This window comes from Oncorhynchus kisutch, linkage group LG16, assembly GCF_002021735.2.
Source record: "Oncorhynchus kisutch isolate 150728-3 linkage group LG16, Okis_V2, whole genome shotgun sequence".
NCBI classification, from domain to species: domain Eukaryota; kingdom Metazoa; phylum Chordata; class Actinopteri; order Salmoniformes; family Salmonidae; genus Oncorhynchus; species Oncorhynchus kisutch.
In genome coordinates, this window is record NC_034189.2 from 32809450 (window position 1) to 32831555 (window position 22106).

At 42.1% G+C, this 22106-nt stretch overlaps 1 pseudogene; it reads right to left on the reverse strand.

Moving 5' to 3' along the window:
• The window catches only part of LOC109906768 (piggyBac transposable element-derived protein 4-like), a 79356-nt pseudogene extending 59844 nt beyond the window's left edge, over positions 1-19512 (reverse strand).
• Between the last annotated feature and the right edge of the window lie 2594 nt (positions 19513-22106).

The following is a 22106-nucleotide window of genomic DNA, read 5'->3' on the forward strand; positions in this document are numbered from 1 at the left end:
CATCCAACCTGACATAGCTTGAGAGGATCTGCAGAGAAGAATGGGAGAAACGCCCCAAATACAGATGTGCCAAGCTTATAGTCTCATACCCAAGAAGGCTCGAGGTTGTAGTTTCTGCCAAAGTTGCTTGAGTAAAGGGTCTGAAAACTTATGTAAATGTGATATTTCATTTTTTTTACTTTTAATACATTTGCAAAACATTCTAAAGACCTGTTTTTGCTTTCTCTCCACACACAATCAGACTTGTCTTTTTTTACTTTACAAACCAATGACGTTTAAAACTCTCACTCATGCCAGCCTTCCTAGTCATAAAAGAGCAGCAGGAGATACACTCCCATGAATAGAGAATGAAAGAGTGAAGGCAGGAGCAAAGAACGAATGGGAGATGGCTTATGAAACGATGGAGCGAAGATAATACCTCTACACCATCTCTCTCTCTCTGCCATTCTCCCGTGAATTGCCCATACTGCTCCACTAGTAAATCCCTTAGCATACTGCAGTAGGAGGCATGTTACAGATGTGTTGCGCTGTTATGATTCCCCCATGACATGCATGTTGTGCTGATAAGAATGAATTAAGTGAAGGAGCGAGAAGGCCGCTCTGTTGAAGGTAGGAACTACTTTCCCAGGGACCATGATTTGCATAATGTAAGTGATGCATCTATGCACACTCTCCAGCTCCGAGGCTGTTAGGGCCTCCTAATTGCTGGCATGGGTCACCTGGTCACCATGGTGATGCCTGTTACTTGGAGGTGTGCTGCTTGGAGAGTGTGGAGACACACTTCTGAACACACAGAAGTTACACATCAAAGGTGTGTGTAATGAAGCTGAGTGTGTGTGTGTGTGCCTGTTTGCACATAAAATAAGACTAAGCCATAACAGAGCATCTCCCCAATCCTTCCTCTCATCTCTCCTGGGGGGCTCATTTGGAACTTCCTCTCTGGCATTCCCTCAACATCAGGCCAACATTAGGATAACCCCTGTGTCCCGGGTGCTGAGCACTTGCCTCATTAGGCTGAGCATTGCCTGTAGGTGTCTGTTTGTCTCTTTGTCTTGTTTCATTCACAAATCCTGTGTATGTGTGTGTGTGTGTGTGAGGGGATAGTGTGTGTGTGTGAGGGGATAGTGTGTGTGTGAGTGCTTGCATGTGCGTGACACAGTCACTTAATTATTTTCCCCAAGGCACACTGGGAATTTGCATATCCCCAGCCCCTGAGTCGGTCTATAGCAGGGGAGAATGACTGCCGCCTCTCATTGAAGCCATGGAAGTTCAAGGCATCACTGTGGTACTGCAGACATTGTTAGCAGAATACAGGATCCCCTATCAGTGAATGGAAAAATGACAATCGTCGACGTCAATCTTTGTGTAAATCCAACATTAATTTATAAGACCTGGTACCAATAATAGCTTCTAATACACAAGATGTATATCCTTGAACCAATTATTTTAAAATCACACACAGAAGTTATAAAGAAAATGTTGCTGCTGATGACAGCCTGCAGTATCTCGGTCAGCTATCAACTTGAGTTACTCAATGAGAGGGGGCAGCACTTTGCTAGCCTGCAAAGTCACTTCCTGAAGTAGCTCAAACTGCTCGTGTTATGTCTCCATGAGAAGCAATCTTAAATGACTTTATTTGGCTTCAATGTGCTATTGAGTCTTTACATAGTGAATTGTGAATTGTGAATTGTGTCACATGATCAAAGGCTTTGTCCTTTCATACATACAGTGACTATCAAAAGCGATGTCTCTTCCTGGTGGGGGGGTATAGTCATAGCCGCATCAAAAATGTCCACCATTCGTTTTTGGCTCAAATCACCAGTGATTGTTGTCTCAAAACTAAGATTTTATTTTTGAGTTTCCTACTGTAGAGGCAAACAGGGAGTTGGGCATGAGGTGAGTTTACTTAACAAGTCTCAAGCCACGCCCACATGAGAATACACCTCTCTTGAGAAATGGAAAATTTGTCAATGAATTGCCACTTGTGCAAAAGGACGGGGCTAGACACGAAGTCTCAAAAGGATAGGGGTATCATCGGAAATCGTGGACATGGGACACAACAGTTTTGACCCACGTATTTATCGTTGTTGATATATCAAATGTGAATTACAGTGGCTTGGGAAAGTATTCACCTCCCTTAGTATTTTTCCTCCAACCTGGAATTTAAACAGATTTTTGCGGGGTTTGTATCATTTGATTTACACATACCTACCACTTTTAACCTCTCTGGTATAGGCAGGATGCTTGCGTCCCACCTGGCCAAAAGCTAGGGAAAATGAAGAGCGCCAAATTCAAATAAATTACTCTAAAAATCAAACTTTCATTAAATCACACATGCAAGATAACACATTAAAGCTACCATTGTTGTGAATCCAGCCACCATGTCAGATTTCAAAAAGGCTTTTCAGTGAAAGCATAAGCTGCTATTATCTGATGATAGCACAACAGTAAATAATGAGAGTGTAGCATATTTCAACCCTGCAGGCGCGACACAAAACGCAGAAATAAAAATAATTTATGCCTTACCCTTGACAAACTTATTTTGTTGGCACTCCAATATGTCCCATAAACATCACAAATTGTCCTTTTGTTCGATTAATTCCGTCCATATATATCCAAAATGTCCATTTATTTGGCGTGTTTGATCCAGAAAAACATCGCTTCCAACTTGCGCAACGTCACTAAAAAAATATCTCAAACGTTACTTGTAAACTTTGACAAAACATTTGAAACTACTTTGGTAATACAACTGTAGGTATTTTTAAATGTTAATAATCGATCAAATTGAAGACGGGATGATCTGTGTTCAATACAGGAGGAATACAAATTGACGCTACTTTTCTGGTCACGCGCCTCTATCAAAAAGTATACATGAACTGACTCTCGTTCTGAGCTGTGCTACTTCTTCATTACACAAAGGAAAAACCTCAACCAATTTCTACAGACTGGTGACATCCAGTGGAAGCGGTAGGAACTGCAGGAACGTCAATTAGAAATCAGGATTCCCCATGAAACCTCCTTGAAAAGACAGTGACCTCAACAACAACAAATAGTTTGTCCTCTGGGTTTCGCCTGCTAAATAAGTTATGTTATACTCACAGACATGATTCAAACAGTTTTTGAAACCTCAGTGTTTTCTATCCAAATATGCATATCTTATATTCTGGGGATGAGTAGCAGGAAGTTGAATTTGGGCACGCTATTCATCCAAACAGTGAAAATGCTGATCCCTAACCCAAAGAAGTTTTAAGGTGCAAAATATTTTGTATTGTGTGACAAACACATAAGCCAATACTCTGTAGAGACACCTTTTCCAGCAATTGCAGCTGCAGGTCTCTTGAGGTGTGTCTCTATAAGCTTGGCACATCTAACCACTGGGATTTTTGCCCATTCTTCAAGGCATAACTGCTCCAGCTCCTTCAAGTAGGATGGGGTCCGCTGGTGTACAGCATTCTTTAAGTCATACCACAGATTCTCAATAGCATTGAGGTCTGGGCTTTGACTAGGCCATTCCAAGACATTTCAATGTTTCCCATTAAACCACTCAAGTGTTGCTTTAGCAGTATGCTTAGGGTCATTGTCCTGCTGGAAGGTGAACCTCCGTCCCAGTCTCAAATCTCTGGAAGACTGAAACAGGTTTCCCTAAATAATTTCCCTGTATTTAACGCCATCCATCATTCCTTCAATGCTGACCAGTTTCCCAGTCCCTGCGGATGAAAAACATTCCCACAGCATGATGCTGCCACCACCATGCTTCACTATGGGGATGGTGTCTCAGGGTCATGAGAGGTGTTGAGTTTGAGCCAAACATAGCATTTTCCTTTATGGCCAAAAAGCTAAATGTCAGTCTCATCTGACCAGAGTACCTTCTTTCATATGTTTGGGGAGTCTCCGACACACCTTTTGCCGAACACCAAACATATTTGCTTATTTTTTTCTTTTTAGAGCTTTGCAGCTCCTTCGGGGTTATCTTTGGTGTCTTTGTTGCCTCTCTGATTAACTTTGTATGGTTGCAGGGGCAGTATTGAGTAGCTTGGATGAAATGTGCCCAGAGTAAATGGCCTGATCCTCCGTCCCAGTCTCAAATCTCTGGAAGACTGAAATATTTTATGTTTTCCTCAATAATTTCCCTGTATTTTGCGACGTCTATCGTTCCTTCAATTCTGACCAGTTTCCCAGTCCCTGCCGATGAAAAACATTCCCACAGCATGATGTTAACACCACCATAGGGATGGGGTTCTCAGGGTGATGAGAGGTGTTGGGTTTCGCTAGACATAGTGTTTTCCTTGATGGAAAAAAGCTTCATTCTTGTCTCATCTGACCAGAGTACCTTCCTCCATTTGTTTGGGGAGTCTCCCGCATGACTTTTAGCAAACACCAAGCGTGTTTGCTTATTTTTTTCTTGAAGCAATGGCTTTTTTCTGGCCACTCCTAACCTCTCTAGGGTACGTGGGACGTTAGCGTCCGATCTGGCCAATATCCAGTGAGGTTGCAGAGCGCCAAATTCAATTACAGAAATGTTCATTATAAAAATTCTGAAAACAAAACATATTTTACATAGGTTTAAAGATGAACTTCTTGTTAAACCAACCACAGTGTCATATTTATAAAATGCTTTTCCCGCGAAAGCATACCTAGCCCAGAACATACCTAGCCCAGAACATAGCCCAGTTGACAAATTATTTACCAAGCCAAGCAGAAGCGTTACAAAACTCAGAAATAGAGATAAAATTAATCCCTTACCTTTGATCTTCATATGGTGGCAATCAGAATACATTTATTGAGTAAATAAGTCTCTTTATATCCAAAAACCTGCGTTTTGTTAGCGCGTTTTCTTCAGTAATCCACAGGCTCAAACTCATTCTAAACAATCAGACAAAAAATCCTAATTGTATCCGTAAAGTTCATAGAAACATGTCAAACCATGTTTATATTCAATTCTCAGGTTGTTTTTTAGCCTAAATTATCTATAATATTTCAACCGGACAATAACGTTGTCAATATAAAAGGTAAACAAGAAATGCACATGCGCCTGAAAAAGCTCTGCTACACGTTAGGGTCCACTCGTTCCGACTGGTCTTACTCCCTCATTTATAAGAATACAAGCCTGAAACGATTTCTAAAGACTGTTGACATCTAGTGGAAGGCATAGGAAAACTACAAAAACAAAAAAAACTACTTCCTGAATGGATTTTTCTCAGGTTTCTCAGGCCGTATTCATTGATCTGGCCAAGGCTTTCGACTCTGTCAATCACCATATCCTCATCGGCAGACTCGACAGCCTTGGTTTCTCAAATGATTGCCTCGCCTGGTTCACCAACTACTTCTCTGATAGAGTTCAGTGTGTCAAATCGGAGGGTCTGCTGTCCGGACCTCTGGCAGTCTCTATGGGGGTGCCACAGGGTTCAATTCTTGGACCGACTCTCTTCTCTGTATACATCAATGAGGTCGCTCTTGCTGCTGGTGAGTCCCTGATCCACCTCTACGCAGACGACACCATTCTGTATACTTCCGGCCCTTCTTTGGACACTGTGTTAACAACCCTCCAGGCAAGCTTCAATGCCATACAACTCTCCTTCCGTGGCCTCCAATTGCTCTTAAATACAAGTAAAACTAAATGCATGCTCTTCAACCGATCGCTACCTGCACCTACCCGCCTGTCCAACATCACTACTCTGGACGGCTCTGACTTAGAATACGTGGACAACTACAAATACTTAGGTGTCTGGTTACACTGTAAACTCTCCTTCCAGACCCATATCAAACATCTCCAATCCAAAGTTAAATCTAGAATTGGCTTCCTATTTCGCAACAAAGCATCCTTCACTCATGCTGCCAAACATACCCTTGTAAAACTGACCATCCTACCAATCCTCGACTTTGGCGATGTCATTTACAAAATAGCCTCCAATACCCTACTCAACAAATTGGATGCAGTCTATCACAGTGCAATCCGTTTTATCACCAAAGCCCCATATACTACCCACCATTGCGACCTGTACGCGCTCGTTGGCTGGCCCTCGCTTCATACTCGTCGCCAAACCCACTGGCTCCATGTCATCTACAAGACCCTGCTAGGTAAAGTCCCCCCTTATCTCAGCTCGCTGGTCACCATAGCATCTCCCACCTGTAGCACACGCTCCAGCAGGTATATCTCTCTAGTCACCCCCAAAACCAATTCTTTCTTTGGCCGCCTCTCCTTCCAGTTCTCTGCTGCCAAAGACTAGCTTTAAGCACCAACTGTCAGAGCAGCTCACAGATTACTGCACCTGTACATAGCCCACCTATAATTTAGCCCAAACAACTACCTCTTTCCCAACTGTATTTAATTTTAATTTATTTATTTATTTTGCTCCTTTGCACCCCATTATTTTTTTATTTCTACTTTGCACATTCTTCCATTGCAAAACTACCATTCCAGTATTTTACTTACTATATTGTATTTACTTTGCCATCATGGCCTTTTTTGCCTTTACCTCCCTTCTCACCTCATTTGCTCACATTGTATATAGACTTGTTTATACTGCATTATTGACTGTATGTTTGTTTTTACTCCATGTGTAACTCTGTGTCGTTTTATCTGTCGAACTGCTTTGCTTTATCTTGGCCAGGTCGCAATTGTAAATGAGAACTTGTTCTCAACTTGCCTACCTGGTTAAATACTGTAAAATAGATGGCTCTCCTAGTCTTAGCACTTTGCCCAGTCATATTCAAGGTTAGAACTACCTTTCTAGGGGTTCTGAACTTCTAGCCTTGATAACATATCTATAGTATTTAACGTTTTAATTAGAATAGTATTGCTTACTAGGTGTTGTCCAATGAATTGGAAAAAGCTGTACATAAGAGGACATTGTATTGTTATATCTTTGTTCTCCCTGACGAAGGCCATGCAGCCGAAAAACGTCAGTTCTTAAACTTGGTTTCCATTGAATATGCCTTACAAATGAAGGCAATTTAATTAATTATATGAAGAGTGCCTTGGTCCTCCTTTCTTTTTGATGACCAAAGTGCACCTTCCGTCTACCAACATCTACTATTGTGTGCCTTAGCAGCGGTTCCCTTCTTTTTTTGTTCACATTTTTGGAAGATTCCATAATTTAGTTGTAGTTCTTTTTCAGTCAATATCTATTATAGTTAGTTACAAGCCTAATGGTGATACCTAAGCACCACTGGAGACAGACATGTTAAAAGCAAAGTACATTATTAGGCCTACAGAAAACAACTGATTTAAACTCTTTGATTCTGACTCTTTCCCCTGACAACCATCCCCTTGCCTTTAAGAGAAATTATTATCATACCACCACCATCCCTGATGCCTCATATCTCCAGCCACATAGAAAATGCATTCTGCATTCTCTGGGTAATAAAAAATAAACACATGCACCAAACAAACAGGTGTGTCTTTTAATCTCTGTGCTCCCTTCTCCACAGTGTTATTAATGACAGTGTAGAGGTGCTGGTTTGTTTGTTGTTGTTTAACACACACACACACCTTTGTCTGTCCCCTAGCTAACCCCCTCAGCTCATTAGGGGGTCATGATGAGGTCACTGGGAGCTGTTCCCAGGAAGAGCTAACACAGCAACACCTATGTAAGCGTGAGTGTGTTTGTGTGTGTGTGTATTGGCAAGGGACAAGGGGGACATGATGGGGTGTTCAATGTCTGTGTGTCTAGGTGTGTGTCCGTGTACCTAGGTGCGTTTAGACTCCTTGATTCCCCTTGCGTTTTTAAGCCCTCCTGGAAGTTGCCGAGCCATACTTTTTACAAGGCCAGAGCAGTGTCTGTGTGTGTGTGTATGTGTGTGCGTGTGTGTGTGCGTATGTCATCACAGTGTCCTGTTCCAAAGGCCAGTGTCACAGATAGACTTTTGTGGTCTGGGATTGGTACACAACTGTTACCACGCTGACCCTCCCTACAGCTAATTGAGCACTCTGTCATGTCACCGCCCTCACTGGGGAGTTAGCCAATCAGCACAGCTTAGAGATGGGCTGTGACTGCCACAAACAACAGGACCAAGCCACTGAGCCAGTGCTATATAGTGTCATCTAAGGGGCCCAAAGGGACTGTGTAAAGGTCCAAACACACAGTCAAACACAGGGTATCTCACTAAGCAGCTCTATTGGCACTGGTGCTATCAGATCTAGTAAACACTGAGTATGTTACAGTAGCTAAAGGCTTGTTTGTTGTTATGTTGTTGTTTACCTGACAAACATTGATGGGTATTGATCCCCTTTGGGTTTACTTTGAGCATAATTGGAAGCTTCATTTGGACAATGCCTGTGTGAGATACACATCAGTGAGTAGTCAATGGAGACTCGGAATCTACAGTGAAAACAAAATTTAACCCAAGCATTGGAGCTAATTGAATTTGAGAAAGATACAGAGGAACACGGGGAGCTCTTAAAAGTAACGAGAGACAGTGAGAGAGAATGAGAAAATAAAAGGAGTGAGAGTGAAAGAGAGAGAGAAAGATGCGGAATTGAGGAACACTTCTCATTTTTCAAGAGGCTCGATAGTTTTCACTCTGCCTCCAAACTTTAATGAAACATCTTGTGCGAAAAACCTTGGGACTACATGACGGAGCGACAGGAATAAATATATGAATAAATAAGTGCGCCAAAAAATAAATTTAGAAATAAAAAGGTAGATATTTAAATAGAGAAGCACAGCTGGGATTATTGTTATCAATAGGCTCCTGAGGAGGGACTCAAAAGCATCCCAAGGTGCTTTGCAGGAACAGTACGCCCATAAAGAAAATACCAATAAGCAGAAGTATTGAAATAAAGTTGGATGCAATCCAATAAAACAATGATGGGTGAGTTATTTTTGGTTTGTTCATCTTTATCAATAGTCTTCCTTCCCTTCCCACCTACTAATTCCAGGGGTTTTAATTTTTTAAAACTATTTTCTACATTGTACAATAATAGTGAAGACATCAAAACTATGAAATAACACATATAGAATCATGTAGTAATCCAAAACATTTTTACACTCTGCGGTCCAACTCATCCTAAACCATCTCAATTGGGTTGAGGTTGGGCGATTGTGGAGGCCAGGTCATCTGATGCAGCACTCTACTCATTCTCCTTCTTGGTCAAATTGCTCTTACACAGCCTGGAGGTGTGTTTTGGGTCATTGTCCTGTTGAAAAACAAATGATACTCCCACTAAGCGGAAACCAGATGGGATGGCTTATTTCTGACGAATACTGTGGCACCCATGCTGGTTAAGTGTGCCTTGAATTCTAAATAAAATCACAGACAGTGTCACCAGCAAACAACCCCCACACATCATACCACCTCCTCCATGCTTCACAGTGGGAACCACACATGCATTCATTCGTTTACCTACTCTGCATCTCACAAAGACACGGCGGTTGGAACCAAAAATCTCAAATTTAGACTCATCAGACCAAAGGTCAGATTTCAACTGGTCTAATGTCCATTGCTCGTGTTTCTTGGACCAAGCAAGTCTCTTCTTATTATTGTTGTCCTTTAGTAGTGGTTTCTTTGCAGCAATTCAACTATGAAGGCCTGTTCATACAGTCTACTCTGAACAGTTGATGTTGAGATGTGACTGTCACAACTTGTGGACATGTTTATGTGCTGATGTGCAGTTTGTTGCTACTTTGTTGCTAACATTACTTTGCTACCTGCCAACTTTATGGTTTTTACTTTCCAGTTTTTTATAACCATTTTATACTTTTATTTTTCCCTCACTTAACTTTTTTCTTTAAACTTTGTCACCCCGGATGCTTAATCTGGACATGGTTCTACAGGCTTCCACCAGCCGAAGTAGTATCATTAACATTATTCAAATTATCTAATTGCAGTCGCTGTACTTCTAATACACAGGAGAACTATCGCCTTAGGATAGCCGTGCTACAAGCCCAGCTTCATACGTAATCGTTAGGCAAGGTTAATTTAAGTGTAAGAAAGGATGAAACAGTGTCTGTGCCACCAATGCATACAGGTAGTATAAATTCCCTGCAGCTTTTTCTCATGGCTTCTGGAAGGAAATGCTGTCGGAATGCGTAACTGGTGTCGCTCATTGAGCCGACAAAACTTTCAACCGGTTCTCCCCATTTAGCAAATAGTCAGAGTCAGAGGCCGAACCTTCTCTGGTCTCTCCTCCACCCATTACGGCTTCTGAGCTGCCAAAGCCTCCCACCATTTGCTCTGACAAATTGAAAACCCTAGTCATTTGTGACTCCATTATTAGACTTAAAAAATAATCATCCAGCGATCATACACTGTTTACCAGGGGGCAGGGTTACTGACGTAAAAGCTAATCTGAAGATGGTACTGGCTAAGGCTAAAACTGGCGAGTGTAGAGAGTATAGGGATATTGTTATCCACGTCGGAACTGACGATGTTGGGATGAGACAGTCAGAGGTCACCAAGCACAAAATAGCTTCAGTGTGTAAATCAGCTATAAAGATTTGTCGGCATCGAGTAATTTCTCTGGCCCCTTCCCAGTTAGGGGGAGTGGTGAGCTCTACAGCACAACACAACTCAATTGCTGGTTAAAAACTGGTTTCTGCTCCTCCCAAAATATATTATGTGTAGATAATTGGCCCTCTTTCTGGGACTAACCCATAAACAGGACCAAGCCTGGCCTGCTGAGGAGTGACGGACTCCATCCTAGCTGGAGGGGTGCTCTCATCTTATCTATGAACATAGACAGGGCTCTAACGCCTCTAGCTCCACAATGAGATAGCCAGCCTGCCTGCTTAGTGGAGTCTGCCACTAGCACAGTCAGTGTAGTCAGCTCAGCTATCCCCATTGAGACCATGTCTGTGCCTCGATCTAGGAATGAAGACCTCCTCCATTCCTGGCATCATTGAAATATATTGTGATCTCAAATGTTAAAATAGGGCTACTTAATGTTAGATCCCTCACTTTCAAGGCAGTTAGTCAATTAACTAATCACTTATCATCATATTGATGTGATTGGCCTGACTGAAATATGTCTTAAATCTTGTATAGTCTTAACTCCCCTTGTCATAAAGGTAAAACATTACCTGCCTTCACTAAACCCCTAAAATAAAGCAGCTTAATTGAATTTTAAAACACAAATCTATTTTGCATGAAGAAACAACCTGTTATTCATCCCAAACTTTGTGAATATCTGGGGTTTCCCTCTTCACAATGCAGAAAGACAGCATTTGATCAGTGGACACCACTCATTTTTATTTCAACACAGCTGTCATAATTGTTTTCTTTACTAAAGTTGAGGTTTATTACTATTATTGCTAAAGGTACTGCATAGGTGTAAACATAAATGTTTTAAAATGCACTAGTATAGCATAAGAAAGTGGCAAAAATGTGCAGAAAAGTAGTTGTCACGGTCGTCCTCCTCTTCTTCTGAAGAGGAGAGGCGAGATGAATCGGAGGACCAAAATGCGTTGTGATATGTGTTCATGTTGAATGTTTAATTAAAGAAAGACCTGAACACTGAAACACTATACAAAAACAGTAAACAAAAGTGACGCTAATGCGAGCGGCGCTGAAACAAGCCATCAACATAGACAATCACCCACAAACAAACAGTGCAACCCAGGCTACCTAAGTATGATTCTCAATCAGAGACAACTAATGACACCTGCCTCTGATTGAGAACCATACTAGGCCGAAACATAGAAATCCCAAATCATAGAAAATCAAACATAGACTGCCCACCCAACTCACGCCCTGACCATACTAAATAAATACAAAACAAAGGAAATAAAGGTCAGAACGTGACATTTGAATGCATTTTATTGAAGGGAAACAATAACAGTCTTTGGCAACATAGTGATATATTCTTATATACTGTACAATGAGGAGATCAACTACAAAATACTAGTCTTCGCCCATGTTTTAACCATTGGCCTCCCCCAGAAGGTGTATAAACAACAACAATAAATACAAATAAGATAATAGATACAAAACAAAAAAGTGAAGAACATAAATCAATAAACTCTAATTAGCAAATGTAGGACAGTATGCTCGTGTGTGTGCATGGACTTTGTAGATGTATTTCTCACATGTGCAGCACAAAGTATTTGTTTTACAATCCTTCTTTGGGGGCCAGAATTGGCAACTCCTCCTCTTGCCTGTACCAGCTGCAGCCTCAAGTGGATCAGGACAAGATTCAGCCCCCTGAACAGCTTTCACAAGCTCTGCAGAGGCTGCTGTGCGGGGGGAGGGGGTGCTCCCTTCTTTGAATGTGTGGCGTTACAAGTTCCTTTCCCAACTGCTCCAGGAACACCCACACCTCTATTTCCACTTATCAGGCATCCAGGTAGGGTTGATCTTGTTCCATCGCATAAAGGCATTGTATGAGGACACATCAATGATGTTATGGAAGATGATGCAGTCATCCTCTTGCAGCTGTACATTCCAATCACTTTGTCTAGGTTGTCCATGCCTCCTTTGTTGTGGTTGTAGTCCAGGATGATGGCTGGTTTCCTGTCCTCATGATCACTGATCTCATCCGTTTTGTGCAGTGTGCTCAGGAAGACCACATTCTTGTTCCTCTTTGGGAGGTAAGAAACTAGAGTGGTGATGGGGGTGAAGGCAAACTTTGATGAGAAGGCTTCTCAGTGTAGGGAGGAGCTCAGGCTTGTTCTTTCTTCAGGAGGTGCTGGCTCAGTTCATAAGAGGCGAAGAAATTATCACACGTGACATTGCGACCCCTCAGTCCATTTGTCACATCAAGCGCAACCTGCATCCCCTGCTTCTTCTCCAGGCCTCCAGCGTAGCTGGATTGTGCTTCACAGGCCACCCATATCTTGATTCCATACTTTGCTGGCTTGCTGGGCATATACTGCCGGAAAGGACAGCAACCTTTTGACAAAGAGATTACTATTAGTAATTAGTATCAGTGTCACAGAAAACAATCACATAAATCAAAGATATTACAGCAATACATAATAAAATTAACAGTGAAAATCACCTACATTACAGATATGAAAATTAAACTGTACCTCTGAATGGAACCAGTTGCTCATCCACTGTTACTTCAGTCCCAGGGTTGTAGAGGTAAGGCAGACGCTCCACCCACTTCTCCCAGACCTCTCTTATGGCCGCCAGTTTGTCTCTCACACTTTTTCAGGTTTTGACTCACTGTTATCCAATCTTTGCATTCTTGAGAAAGCTTGAAAGACTTTCAGTCTTTCAGAAAATCGCCCTTCCACTCTCTGCATACCAGATACTACATGTAGCCTCGCCTTGTGACCTATACACACCCGCTAAGATTAGTAGCCCTATGTAGGCACGAAGGTCAATCTCATCCATCCTTTTCCAGTTGTCTCCATATTTAGGGAAACCCTTCAGGATAATTTTTTCGATGGCTGGTGTGATGAACATCTAGAATGTTGAGGCGATGTCCTGGGCATGGGCAACTGCATGTCTTGTGGGCACTGGGGTCATCCTACATTTTGTGCTGCCATCCTGCCCTGGTTGTCATATGGTGACAAGGACCATGTTATTTTGCTGTTCTTTGACAAAAATGTCCCTCTTTCAGCTTGGGGGATTGCTTCTTCATCTGAAGATGATGCATCGTGCTCTGGGTTGCATTCTTCCCCATCTTCTCCTTCAGATACCTTCTCCTCTTCTAAATCATTGTTCTCTTGTTCCTCCTGGTCATCTGAAAAAAATCTGATTTTCGACCTGTTTGGGCACTGAAATGTGCACTCATGGCTTCAGCAAAGAGAGAACTGGGGGGGACTGTCATCTGTGGTACCTTTATATGGTGGGCGGCAGATAGCCTAGTGGTTAGAGTGTTGGACTAGTAACTGAAAGGTTGCAAGATCAAATCTCTGAACTGACAAGGTAAAAATCTGTTGTTCTTCCCCTGAACATGGCAGTTAAAGACTGTAATTTCTCTTTGATTATTTGAGTTGTTCTTGCCATAATATGGACTTGGACCTTTACAATATAGGGCTATCTTATCTTTACCACCCCTACCTTGTCACAACACAACTGATTGGCTCAAACGCATTAAGAGGGAAAGAAATTGCACAAATTAACTTTTAACAAGGCACACTTGTTATTTGAAATGCATTCCGAGTGACTACCTCATGAAGCTGTTTGAGACAATCCGAAGCGTGTGCAAAGCTGTCATCAAGGCAAAGGGTGGCTACTTTGAAAAATCTCAAATATAAATATATTTTGATATGTTTAACACGTTTTTGGTTACTATATGATTCCATATGTGTTATTTCATAGTTTTGATGTCTTCACTATTATGCTACAATGTAGAAAATAGTAAAAATAAAGAAAAACCTGGAATTAGTAGGTGTGTCCAAACTTTTGGCTGGTAGTGTACATATACTCACGGTCTTAATGTTCATCTATGTTGAGTCTGTGTGATGTTGCACTTACAGTATAGACTCACTGTCTTTCTCCATGTCTCTGTGTTGATTTCCCCAAGCTGGAGTTGACCTCAGAGACCAGTTCTCCGTCTGATGCTCCGTCTTTCATGGACGGCTTCTTATACTGCTCTGCCGGCCTAGCCAAGGCCACCCTGGACAGGAGAGGCAAAGATGGTGAGTCGACCGATGCAACATTGATCCTCAGTCAGCTAATCAATCAGTCAGTTAGTTACTAATGCCAACATCCAGTTCGTCAAATGTGTAGTCGGTGAAACCACAGCAATCGATCACTTGATGTCAAGTCAGTCAGTCAATCAATCTGTCAAATTGACAATCAATCCATCTATAATTAAACAGCCTCTCGAAACAAATAAATTATCCAGTCAAACGTACTCTTTGTTGGGTCCTTAAATAATCAGTTGACACAAAGAGAGAGAGAGTTCTTTGTAGGCTGCATCTAGCTTTTACCCGAAGCCCTCTAATAGCAAGGTCCTTGTTGAGACTAGACAGTGTGATTGAGAAACCTTCATGTATCAAAGACAATCATCAAAACTCCAGTAGATGGCGCTAATCTAAAATGGACTACATCTCCATCCTCCGGAGTTTCTCCCCCTCTTCCTTCCCTCACAAGCCTCTCTTGTATCAAATCAAATCAAATCAGATTTATTTATATAGCCCTTCGTACATCAGCTGATATCTCAAAGTGCTGTACAGAAACCCAGCCTAAAACCCCAAACAGCATGCAATGCAGGTGTAGAAGCACGGTGGCTAGGAAAAACTCCCTAGAAAGGCCAAAACCTAGGAAGAAACCTAGAGAGGAACCAGGCTATGTGGGGTGGCCAGTCCTCTTCTGGCTGTGCCGGGTGGAGATTATAACAGAACATGGGCAAGATGTTGAAATGTTCATAAATGACCAGCATGGTCGTATAATAATAAGGCAGAACAGTTGAAACTGGAGCAGCAGCACGGTCAGATGGACTGGGGACAGCAAGGAGTCATCATGTCAGGTAATCCTGGGGCATGGTCCTAGGGCTCAGGTCCTCTGAGAGAGAGAAAGAAAGAGAGAAGGAGAGAATTAGAGAACGCACACTTAGATTCACACAGGACACCGAATAGGACAGGAGAGGTACTCCAGATATAACAAACTGACCCTAGCCCCCCGACACATAAACTACTGCAGCATAAATACTGGAGGCTGAGACAGGAGGGGTCAGGAGACACTGTGGACCCATCCGAGGACACACCCGGACAGGGCCAAACAGGAAGGATATAACCCCACCCACTTTGCCAAAGCACAGCCCCCACACCACTAGAGGGATATCTTCAACCACCAACTTACCATCCTGAGACAGGGCCGAGTATAGCCCACAAAGATCTCCGCCATGGCACAACCCAAGGGGGGGCGCCAACCCAGACAGGATGACCACATCAGTGAATCAACCCACTCAGGTGACGCACCCCTTCCAGGGACGGCATGAGAGAGCCCCAGTAAGCCAGTGACTCAGCCCCTGTAATAGGGTTAGAGGCAGAGAATCCCAGTGGAAAGAGGGGAACCGGCCAGGCAGAGACAGCAAGGTATCCAGCTACCTCCTCTCTGGCTTTCTGGTGGTTGTTGTATCTGGCTAATGAACAGGGCTGAGTGGGGAGGGGAGAGTGAGCCGTTGTGTAGATTTGCACCGGTGGAGGGTCTTTGATTTGATGAATCAACGATTTGGTGTTCAAACAGTGAGCTTCATACTGTGTTCTGCTTTATACTGATGGGGTTCAGTTAGTGGAATAGGAAGCTGTAGTAGCTAACAGCTTTGCGTCGTGAGCAATCTTACTACATATTCAATTTACTTTTGTTACAATATAAACTATTTAGTTAGCCTTATACAGCTACTCTGTCTGTTTCTTTGTGAAGAACACTGATTAAGTGGAGAGTGAGATTGAGACTGACAAATGTACACAACCATTCAATTGTGGTCTTTACTAGTGGAGACTGATATCTGTTTTCCAGCACTTGAGAGGTCTTTCTTCCAAATTAACTATGTCGCTTGATTCGTTTAAAAGCTCACACATTCATGCATCTTCCCGATAGCAAGGGCCATGCAGTCACACGAATGAATACCGATAAATACTTTGATATTTCATCTATATATTACCCTAACAAATTTGTCTTTGTGCGTTATTGGAGTGTGTTGAGGCTGTTTAAAAAAATCAGAGGTGGCTTGAATGACGCATTTAACTTCTCAACTCAAAAAGAGGAAATACTGCCTGCATGGGTCTTGTAAGAGCAGGGAGAGAAGATATTTTTGAGTGTTTTGTACTGTTTTGTACTCCTGGATGCATTTCGAGGTTCTCTGGTTAATGGGTTGATAATCTAATAGAGACACACATGCACAAACACACTCATATGCACACAGACTTATATACACACACATGCACACGTGTATACACATCCACGCTAATGGCTTGGTGGTCTATAGCTACACCACAGCTCTTAATAATGCATAAGGCACTGATGGTGGTTTAATAAAAGCACAGCGTGTAGCGGTAGGAACGACTTTAAGCAGAATATCTTCTAGTTGATTCTCCTCTCATCGAGACATCATCTCCAATTGGTAGCCTCCTTGCCTCCCTCTCATTGATGTGAGCTATATTGAGCAGACATAGGGTGGAGATTGATTTATTTGGAGATACAATTTGTGGACATATGGATTAGGTTTTGCCAGAGACATACTTTGGAGCTTCTCTTTGTTAATGGAAATGCTATGGTGTTTTACAGTCAAGTTTTTCAGTGACAGTAGAAGACACTTTTGGAAAGTGAATATGAGACATAATATGCCTTGAATCCCTTTCCTTCATTTGTTGGTGATTGGTGGGTTGATTGTGTTCAATGTAATATGTTTACAGGTAGCTCCTAAGTGTTAAGTATAAGTGTGAACAAAACACATAACAACCTTTATCATTGTGATTAATTCAGTATAGGGATAGACAAGAAACCCAGTCCCCTGGAGCGCTACAGAGTCTTGAGCAGATGGGTGAATGACTCCGTCTCCTCTACTCCCATTCAGGTCGTCAGGGTAGAAGAAGGGAGGAAGGACCGTGCAAGGGGGGAAGTAAACTGCCTGAAAGCATGAGTGAAACAACACACCTAATTTCTGATTAATTTGTCTTTTCCTCGAGTGTTTCTCTTTACTCCCGGTCGCTGCCTGCCGCAGTGTCTCAGAGAGCACTCCAACCAAGGGCACAGGTATGCTGGGCCCACCTGACACACTGTTAGCAAAGGTCAAAGTCCAGATGAACCAAACAATCACATCATACATAGCATGTTGAATGGTGAAAGGTGACCGATTTTCTACTGCAACATAACAAAGGTTAAAACTTTTTTAGCTAAATAACGGTGAAATAAAAAAATATGAATGTGCTTATCCCACAGGATGGTTTGATAGTATCACAACATTTTAACATTCAAAGTATTTAAAAAAAACATGGGCAAATGGGAGCACAGATGTACTTAGGATTTCTTGATTTGGATGAGACAAACTGCTCTGAGTTGTAGAAATTGGACCACGTCCAGATAAAAAAAATATATATATATTTAAAAAATATATGTTAAAAATAAATAGAAGCAATTATTTGTGACAGCTGTGAAAAAAGGAAGATGAGCAGGCTACTACAGTTGAACTTGTTCTCAACTGGCCTACCTGGTTAAATAAAGGTCCATTTTTTACATTTTTTATTATAAAATAAATTCACACAATCATATTACATATAACTTATAATTCTTAAACCGTACATTTCCTCTAAAGCATTTACAAAATATATTAATTTCAAAGTATATCCAATATTACTATCCATACAAACATTCTACTACTATTTCCAACAGTGCATCTTTAGATGAAGATTGACTGACACAAAACAAAGGAAAATTTTTAACAATATGTTGGGTTATGCACGTTGGATATTGGACACAGAGATAAAGGAAATAAAAGGGATAAATGCTGGAGAGTTCTTCCAAGGCATGGATTATTTGCCACTGAACTGAAAGACAAAGGAACACAGGTATTTAACAAGTGAAATTGATTGTAGGTGCACTCAAAGCATAGAGATGTATAGAGGTCTCTAGTTCCCAAAAGCCTCTAACATGGGCCGCACCATTGAGGATTGGTACATTGAGATCACTATGCATCTCTATGGCTCAGAGGTTGCCTGCAGTAAAAGGGACAGTTTACTAAAATGTATAAGAAAAATGAGCATTTGCTCCATAAGCTGTCTCTTCTGGTTTTGCTCTTAGTCCTAAGTGGCCTGGTTTAATTTGGGTCATCCTTGACCTCTGGGAAGGGAATCAGACAGGCCACTGGTCTGAGGTGGGGTTGAAGTTTTCCCAGATATGGTCAGCCATGATTTGGCTATGGCGCCTTGACCAACGAGAACACTGTCAGCATAGAAAGCTTGAGGCAGAAAGCTGTCGATAAAGAGGAAGTTGGGAGTGACTGGGTCCGGGTCAGGTAGGAGGATGATGAAGGCAAGTGGCTCTGCTGCCCAATAAAGCACCATGGATGGCAGTTCTAGAGGAGGGCGGCGTGCCTAAATGGCAATCGGAGGAAGGTGTATGGTTTGCCATCCATCAGAACAACACTGTGAGGCTCTGACCCCCCTGTCACTATAGGATGAGGTAATGACCATAAGGACGAGTGGTTTCACCCCATGTAGCAATATGAGGTGTAACTCCTTGCAGGTGTTGCATGGTTTGTTGATGGTGCAGTCCTTTGGGGATTTTCCTCGCACACTTCCAGCAGCGACCTTGAACTGAGATCCACTCCCTAACCTTTTCCCTTGACAGCTGCTTGAACCCAGGACATGAACACTGTGGTGAAAATAGTACCTAATTGCCATTCTTCAGTAAAAGTAGAAGGCCAGCATCCCGGAGTCGCCTCCTCAATGTTGAAATTAAGACTGGCGTTTTGCGGATACTATTTAATGAAGCTGCCAGTTGAGGACTTGCGAGGTGTCTGTTTCTCAAACAAGACACTTGAATGTACTTGTCCTCTTGCTCAGTTGTGCACAGGAGCCTCCCACTCCTCTTTTTACTCTGGTTAAAGACAGTTTGCGTTGTTCTGTGAAGGGATTAGTACACAGCATTGTATGAGATCTTCAGCTTCTTGGACATTTCTCGCATGAAATAGCCTTAATTTCTCAGAACAAGTAAAAACTCTTTCAAAAAACTGAGTTTCAAAAGAAAGGTTTTTGATTCTGGCCATTTTGAGCCTGTAATTGGACTCACAAATGCTGATGCTCCAGATACTCAACTAGTCAAAAGAAGGCCCGTTTTATTGCTTCTATAATCAGCACGACAGTTTTCAGCTGTGCTAACATAATTGCAAAATGGTTTTCTAATGATCAATTAGCCTTTTAAAATGATAAACTTGGATTAGCTAACACAATGTGCCATTGGACCAGAGGAGTGATGGTTGCTGATAATGGGCCTCTGTATGCCTATGTAGATATTCCATAAAAAATCAGCCGTTTCCAGCTACAGTAGTCATTTACAACATTAACAATGACTACACTGTATTTCTGATCAATTTGATGTTTTTTAAATGTACAAAAAATGGATTTTCTTTCAAAAACCCAGAAACCTGTCCATGTGAACCACACTTGAACTCAACACCCTGGTCATCTTCCAATGTCCACAGCATGCCTAACAGGATTGGATGGAGAAAGCTAATTCTTGGAAGGCTGTGTGATCTCCTACCCTCAGATGTGGCGCATTGAGGACATTGCCAATTTCTCTCTGCATGAACTGGCAGGGCTGTCCATACTTGGAATTCAGGGCATTGAAAGCTGAGGTGTATGGCCTGGTGTTGCACATGTACATTTGAAGTCGAAAGTTTACATACACCTTAGCTAACTACATTTAAACTCAGTTTTTCACAATTCCTGACATTTAATCCAATTAAAAATTCCCTGTTTTAGGTCAGTAAGGATCACCACTTTATTTTAAGAACGTGAAATGTCAGAATAATAGTAGAGAGAATGATTCATTTCAGCACTTATTTATTTCATCACATTCCCAGTGGGTCAGAAGTTTACATAACTCAATTTTGAGTTATGGTAGCATTGCCTTTACATTTTTTTACTTGGGTCAAATGTTTCAGGAAGCCTTCCACAAGCTTCCCACAATAAGTTGGTTGAATTTTGGCCCTTTCCTCCTGACAAAGCTGGTGTAACTGAGTCAGGTTTGTAGGCCTCCTTGCTCACACACAGTTTTTCAGTTCTGCCCACACATTTTCTATAGGATTGAGGTAAGAGCTTTGTGATGCCCACTCCAATACCTTGACTTTGTTGTCTTTAAGCCATTATGCCACAACTTTGGAAGTATGCTTGGGGTTATTGTCCATTTGGAAGACCCATTTGCGACCAAGCTTTATCTTCATGACTGATGTCTTGAGATGTTGCTTCAATGTATCCACGTAATTTTCCTCCCTCATGATGCCATCTATTTAGTGAAGAGCACCAGTCCCCCCTGCAGCAAAGCACCCCCACAACATGATGCTGCCATCCCCGTGCTTCACGGTTGGGATGGTGTTCTTCGGCTTGCAAACCTCCCCCTTTTTCCTCCTAACATACAGTGGGGCAAAAAAAGTATATAGTCAGCCACCAATTGTGCATGTTCTCCCACTTAAAAAGATGAGAGGCCTGTAATTTTCATCATAGGTACACTTCAACTATGACAGACAAAATGAGAAAAAAATCCAGAAAATCACATTGTAGGATTTTTTATTAATTTATTTGCAAATTATGGTGGAAAATAAGTATTTGTTCAATAACAAAAGTGCATCTCAATACTTTGTTATATACCCTTTGTTGGCAATGACAGTAAGCCTTCACAAGGTTTTCACACACTGTTGCTGGTATTTTGGCCCATTCCTCCATGCAGATCTCCTCTAGATCAGTGATGTTTTGGGGCTGTTGCTGGGCAACACGGACGTTCAACTCCCTCCAAAGATTTTCTACGGGGTTGAGATCTGGAGAGTGGCTAGGCCACTCCATGACCTTGAAATGCTTCTTACGAAGCCACTCCTTCGTTGCCCGGGCGGTGTGTTTGGGATCATTGTCATGCTGAAAGACCCAGCCACGTTTAATCTTCAATGCCCTTGCTGATGGAAGGAGGTTTTCACTCAAAATCTCATGATACACGGCCCCATTCATTCTTTCCTTTACACGGTTCAGTCGTCCTGGTCCCTTTGCAGAAAAACAGCCCCAAAGCATGATGTTTCCACCCCCATGCTTCACAGTAGGTATGGTGTTCTTTGGATGCAACTCAGCATTCTTTGTCCTCCTAACACGACGAGTTGAGTTTTTACCAAAAAGTTATATTTTGGTTTCATCTGACCATATGACATTCTCCCAATCTTCCTCTGGATCATCCAAATGCTCTCTAGCAAACTTCAGACAGGCCTGGACATGTACTGGCTTAAGCAGGGGGACACGTCTGGCACTGCAGGATTTGAGTCCCTGGAGGCGTAGTGTGTTACTGATGGTAGGCTTTGTTACTTTGGTCACAGCTCTCTGCACGTCATTCACTAGGTCCCCCTGTGTGTCTCTGGGATTTTTGCTCACCGTTCTTGTGATCATTTTGACCCCACGGGGTGAGATATTGCGTGGAGCCCCAGATCGAGGGAGATTATCAGTGGTTTTGTATGTCTTCCATTTCTTAATAATTGCTCCCACAGTTGATTTCTTCAAACCAAGCTGCTTACC